Source organism: Psammomys obesus, unplaced genomic scaffold, assembly GCF_907164565.1.
Source record: "Psammomys obesus unplaced genomic scaffold, mPsaObe1.curated_primary_1811, whole genome shotgun sequence".
In the NCBI taxonomy this organism is placed as follows: domain Eukaryota; kingdom Metazoa; phylum Chordata; class Mammalia; order Rodentia; family Muridae; genus Psammomys; species Psammomys obesus.
In genome coordinates, this window is record NW_026596051.1 from 26,105,781 (window position 1) to 26,112,865 (window position 7,085).

A 7,085-nucleotide genomic window follows, 5' to 3' on the forward strand; every position below is an offset into this window, starting at 1 on the left:
AATGCAGCTAGTTTTGATGAGTCCTGATACACTAGGGTCAGACAGAAGGGGAGGAAGACCTATCAGTGGACTGGGGGAGGGGCATGAGTGGAGAACAGGGAGGGAGAGTAGGAATAGGAGGTGAAGAGAGAGGGTGCTACAAGTGTGATACAAAGGGAATAAACTGTAATTAATAAAAATTAAAATGAAATATTATAAGTAAAATAAAAAATAAATGAAATGGAAAAAATTCAACAATGTCAAGCATTGGCAAGGATGTGCAACGAAGAGAATTTATGTACACAGCTTGTAGGGATGGAAGCTGGTGTAGACACTGCTATTTTGTGAGTGATTATGCCATTCCCAAGTAATATGTATATTGAAAACTAACCTCTGAGGTGGAGGCATTAGAAGAATGGGCTTTAGAGACAGGTTTGGAAAGGAGGGTAAATCCACACAGATTGAATTCATGTCTTTAAAAAAGTATATCAGATCGGCAGCCCCTTCTGCCATATGAGAACATAGCCAAACAAACTACCTATGAAGGTGTTTATTACACCAGACAACTATGACCATATGGGAGGAGGTCAGCATTCTAGCTCATTCAGCTCTAAGCTGTAGAGCGCCATTTCAATCCCAAAGGGGGGTCTGTGTGAGTGAGTGTGTGTCGGTGTGTGATATGCGCATAAGATTTATGTATGTATAAGTCATAAGTTTAATTTTCATACAGAATTATATATATTATAAATATATATATGGCAGGTACTAATGTTGGAGAGATAAAATTTCAGGCTTTGGAATTACCATGACACTAATGAAGCTTAAAGTCTAGGAAAAGTTTCAAATGAGGACCAGGAGCCAGCACATAAGTTTTGTGGTCAACAATATTTAGAGGCAACAAAGTAAAGTGAGACAATGGAGGGTAATTGGCTCTGGGGGCGGGAAAGAAAGCAGAAAATGGCTGCAGCTTGGAAGCTAAGGAAACAAACATGAAAGTAGTCACGACAACAGTGTCAAAGAAAATGAGGTCAAAAGAGTAACTGCTGGAGCGGACAAACCCAAGACTGTTGGTGACTGAGTAAATCAGATCCCGTAGGATTGTCCCACTGCTCCTGTACTCCGTGATTCTCATCTGTGGCCCAAGTGCCATCCCCAACCTACTTCTGGTGCCACGGTTCTTCTAAAGCCAAGGTACCAACAGCCTTCCTTCCCTGTTTCCCAGGATTCTTAAGCTGGAGTGCCAGCTTATTTCTATTTCTCAAGCCACAGGGCTGTCACCTCCAGGTGCTGGGTCATTTTCTTCTTTCCTGAAACATGCAGCTTTTCTAAGATTTTTCTCATGCACAATGATGGCATCTTCTTAAACTATACTGGATCTCTTCATTTTCTGCTTACCAGGTAGAGTTGGTCTGGGGTAACACCTAGTATTCTGGGGGAGTCCCTCTTCCAATTCTATTTCCATGACTGGTTAAGTTTGAGTGTATCCCTCATGAGATTCATGTGTTGGAAAATTCATTCGCAATGTGTTGGGGGTGGTTCCAACTGAGAACTGTGTAGGTTACCAGGCCCCCACGTTGTTGAAAGGTTGACACCATGATTTCACATCAGGGATTGTTATCCAAACTCACCCCTGTTTTCTCAAAAGTGTGCTCTTGCCCTTCTGCATTAAGGCACAGCACAAAGCCCCACTCTAGCCACAGGTGTCATGCACTCAGGCCTTCCAGCCTCCAGAATTTTCTTTACAAATTTACAGATTACCCTATTTCAGCAGTGCAGGGGTGGTGCACGCACTTGGGAAGTAGAGGTAGGTGAATCTGTGAGTTCCGGGCTGGCTTCTCTACAGAGCAAGTTTCAGGGACAGCCAAGGTTACATAGAGAAACCCTGTCTTGAATAAAAAGATGACACTATTTTCTGCCCACAGATGAATGCTGCTTTCAACCCTGGCCAAAGATGCTTCTCTTGGTGGTGGGTAATATTTAACTTAGAGACGATTCATAGCATCAAAGTGCTCAGAATAAGTGACAATTGACTGCTCATTTCTAAGTGACACATCTTAGCAAGCCTCACAAGGCATAGAACCTCAAGGAGAGGGAGGAAAGAATGTAAGGACTGACGGTTCGGGAGAAGTGTTATAAAATATCTCCTGGACATGACACGGTCATCGCAATCATGAGCTCTTCACAGCTGTGGTTACCTGCACAGGTCAAATCAACAAGATCATCCGACATTCCAGTGAGCCGCACTAATTAAAATTCAGGGGGTTGAAATGAAACGTGGAGGACATGAATAGAGGACACGTTGCAGGGTTTCTAGTGGGGGCCGGATGGAAAGGGTGGGGTAGATATGATCAAGATACATTGTACACATGTATGAAGTTGCCAATGGGTAAATAAAAAATATTCTAAATTAATAAATAAGTAAATAAACATATTACCTCATTTTATGTATTCTGTTACAGCAGCAAAAATGATTGAGTGGGTAGACGCTAGTCACCAAAAGAACACAGTGAACTTGATAAAGCCCACTGCTGTTCTTGGTCCTAGATTCTTATTCAGTAAAATAAAGAAATTCTTCAGAGATGATTTTAAGAATCCTTCCTCCTGGAATCTTCTGTTTCAAGGGACAGTGATAAAGAATTAAACAATATGCTGTGCTTCTGACAAACTTGCTGGATGGGAGGCCACTGGTTTTTTCGTTTAAAACTAACTTGGCCTGCAGCAGGAGGGAGTGAAGTTCTTCCACGGGCCTGCTTTGCTGGGTGGTTTCCATTTGGAGCGACAGTCTGGAATGTGATGGAGCAGGTCTGTTTCTATCTGACAGGTAAACTTGGCTAAGTCCCACGACTGCCTAATAGCTCCACACCAATTTCCAGCACAACCAGTTCTGAGTTTCAACTATCTTTGGGTCACCAAGACTTTAGGGACTGAAATAGTTCACTGGGAACCACTGGTGAACGTTCCTCATTTTGAAATTCCTAGAGATGACCAGTTTTATTTTTGTACCCACCATTTTCTTGCAGAGAAATTAAACAAATAAACAGATGCCACCCTCACTCCCTCATTTCTTTCTTTGGCATGGATCCTCTGACAATACAGTGATTTCTGTACCATCTGCTGGCTCTGCAAAGGTAATTAACAAATGCACACCATTCCCAGACGAGGCTGGTTCATAAGGACAGTCATGCCAGGAAAGCTGAGAGGAGCAGAGTCAGGCTGTGACAGACCTGGTAGGCGGCTGTAGTTCCAGCCTTAACTGAAATGTGTTATAGAGGCACCTGTCAAACTGGAGCATCTGGAAATGAATGTGAATGAATCCAACTAAGAAAACACTCCCGTAAGAAGAGGCAGGAAAACCTCAGAATAATTGGGGAAAGGGGGGCGGCAATTGTTAATGTTTTTGTTGTGGGGGAATTGAGTGCCAGATCTTATTTTTCTGTGCTTATGGAATTTATTGTGCGTTTTTTTTTTTTTTTTTAAGAAGGAAAAACATTTTCTTCAACAAAAAGTTCAAAGTAATTTATTGCTAGGAACAGCACATTTTGGGCCAGAGGTAGGCAAGCTGTCTCATTTATTAACTGACCTTCAACATGCCCTCCAGGCCCTCAGAGCCTCATCCTTATGCCTGTGAACTGTTAACAACAGTAACAACAAACCTTCAAGGTTTCTCTAGCAGTAAGTGCAATGGAGAATGTGGGTCTGGAATCTGATCCAGCGTCGGGAAAGTAGTACCAGGCCAATCAAGAGTGTTCCTTGCTGTTGTTAGCATTGTCTCTATCAGGTGAGCATCGAGGACAGATGGCCTAATCCGCTCTTAGCAGCAGGGAATTAATAAGCCTTCTAGCGAAAGCCACGGTCTAAAAAGGACAGAAGCACTGTGGGTGAAAGGAGAAAACCCGCAGTTTCACGCTAATGAAAGGAACCAAAAGGCAGAAGAAAGAGTTAGAGCTTAAACACCTCCAAACTACAGAAAGAGTACCAAAGGCTAGTGGTTCTTCAGCTGAATGAAAGGATTGGCATGGAAGGTGTGTGTTGGGAAGTTTCAAGTGGGTGAGATCCACAGAAGGGTTATGAGGTTGAAGTAAGAATTGCACAAATGGAGACTCTGATTCCTGACATAGCTTGTTTGGCAGAATTAAAGTTAGACAGGACCAAACAGAAGATGGTGTTCAACATCCCTACACAGGCTCTTAGGAGATGTTATGACAAATTATGATAGTGATGGCTCCTTTGCTCTCTTTGAGGCTCACAGAACTCAACTGTGGTGGTCCAGAGAGAATGCCTTGATAATGGTGTTTCCTGGGAGCCAGAGGCAGCTCAAGGCACAGACAGAGACTGTGTGGCTTTGCTGCTGTTTGGTGGAGGATGTTTGTGCATAATCTGTGTGACACACTTGAAGGCCAGATGTCAGCCTCCACTGTCAAGCCTCAGGAGCTGTCCCTATTGTTTGCTCAGTCAGAATCTCGCACTGAGACCTGGAGTTCATCAGTTAGGTAGTGAGCTCTCTAAAAGTGCCAATGCTCTCTTCAAAAGGAAGGAGAAGAAGAAGGAGAAAGAAGAGGAGATTAGAGAGACAGCAGTTCAGAACACATACTGCTCTTCCAGAGGACCTGACATTGGTCTCAGCATCAATGTTACCTATAACTTCAGCTCTGGAGAGATCATGTGCTCCTGGCTTCTGAAAGCACCTACACTCGTGTGCAAATACCCTGTAACATACACATTTAAAATGAAATCTTTTGAAATAATAAGTAAACATCGATGTGCAGAAGGATGCCTGGGTCATTGCCAGATGAGCTACCAGACAGCAGCCCATTCTGGAGAAACAAAAGATGCCACCTTGCCTGGTTTACTCAGAGAATGTTTCTTCCATTTCCACAGATTCTAATATTGACATTCTCCTTGGTGACATTTGAGAATCTTGAGTACTGTGAACTACATGCTCTCAATTCTTCCTCAGAAATGCAGCTCAGATGATCTCAGTACTAACCAAAAGTGGCTAAATACCACCTTTGCTCCATCTCGTGCCAGGGACACTTCGGTGTCATAGATCACCACATTCTCTTCCTGCTAATGATAGGCTTTTCATGTCGCTGAGAGCCCACTGATTTCAAGGCATGAGGAGGAATTTCCCTTGATTAACAACAACAACAACAAAAAAATAGAATCTCTATTCAGAGACTCAAGGAAGACATTGCCTGTGGTCTTGCTTTCTCGGCTGGAGGGTATAGGTAAGGCACAGAACTGGGGTGTGTGGTGTGTATGTAATTAAGGACATTTTTTCTGGTGGCCATAAACAAAAAAGTCTGTAGGTTAGCAAGTAGCAATACAGATGCAGGAGCCCAGAACACTAACTACTTTAAAAGTCACTGTGATAAATGAAGGGCCTTGACATGGGGACAAGTGTGTCTGAAAGGAGTGGGTATTGAACTAATAATTAGGTTAGTTATCAGAGGACGAGCTTCAAGGTTGGAGGCTGTAGGTGGAATTCTGACTGTGCCACATCAGTAGCGAGGTGGCCTTGGGCACATTTTTCTGATACAGGATTGTTCTAAAAATTAATAAAAATAACAAGGGTAAAAGAAGCCAGTGTTTTATGTGTAGAAAGTGCCTCCATAGAAGCTTAATTAGTGCTGAGGGGACTCAGGGAGGAATCTGAGTTGCCCGCAGTCATTTTAGTTTATGTCTGCAATTTTTCTCCAGAAAAGAGAGAGACAAGGATAAAACTGACTTCTGTATACCCAGTGTCTACTTCAGTCCTACATGCGTTTCCCCAATTAAACTTAATTACTGGTTTAATTGTGTTTACTTTTGGGTAGGAGTAGAAGGAACAGGTTTATTGAGATGGCAAGTAGGAAGGCCTTGAAAGTGACCTCGGGTTGTTCACAAACAGGTGCTGGTTCGACCTATCCAAACAGTTTGTGCAAATCCCTTTGAATTTTTCCCACTTTGCGAAAGGGTACGGAACTTCTGAGAGGCCGGAGAATTGTGCGAGGTATCTCAGCTCTGGAGAGCCCACCTGAACCTCAGGAGGCAGCCCCTTGGGATGGGAGCACTAAACCCAACAAGAGCTGGTGGCCCAGAGCAGCGGTCTGTGGCCCAGGACACTCTGTCAGAAGGGTCGCAAACTTGTCAGTACTATTCTCTTGGGCAGAAATTGGCCTTGCAGCAGAACCCAGCTGCTGTTTGCAGAGAGCCCAGACACCGATATTTGAGCTTGGAATCCTACAAGCACCAGCAACGGACAAAGGACAAAAGATAATCCTAATGATCACAGACAACAGACAGGCCAACACCAGGCCCTTCTTGCTCATCCCTGCTTTGTGCAACAGGACCCTACTGAGCTTTAACTGCTACAGACAATAAATAGGATAGAATCCGCATCTTTCCACACCCTTTCTGCATTGACTTCAGAAGGAATAGTCTAGTATTTGTGGGGAAAAGTCCTCATTCCTCAGTCTACACTAAACTTCCCCAGGCTTGTGGCTTTTTCTTTCCATCATTTTCCATATGTCAACTTTTCACATTCATTCAATTTCTAGTTGCACCGATTAATGACCCTGGACTTCCTGCTCCTGAGCCTTTGTCCACACTAGACTGAGAGGTCAAGTAAATTTGGGCTTGGAAATAAGCTCTGTGACTTATTGGCTGAGTGACCTTTGTCACATTTGTCTAAGTTCTCTGAGCTGTTCAACTTGACATGTGAAATAGTAATTTTTTTCTTTGAAGACTTCTGCTGAGAATTCTATGAAAAGTACATTCTGTGTGCTCAGATGTGACAAAGTACTACAGTCTGAATAACACCCAAAGGCCTATATTGTCCCCCAAACCTGGCTCTACCCTAAGGTGTTGGAACCTTTAAGAGATGGGTTGAACCATTAGATAGAACCTTTCTCTCTAGTGGAAAGAGGTTAGGTCACAGCTGTCATACCCTCAAGGTCATGTTGACCCTGACCCCCTTCTTTGCTTCGTGGCGTCCAAGAAACAAGCAGTACCCTCTTCAACGTGTTCCCATTATTGTGTGCTGCCTCGCCATAACTGCAGAAGCAATGGAGGCAACTGACCATTGACTGAAATCCCCAAAAATGTGAGTCAAAAGGAACTGTTAT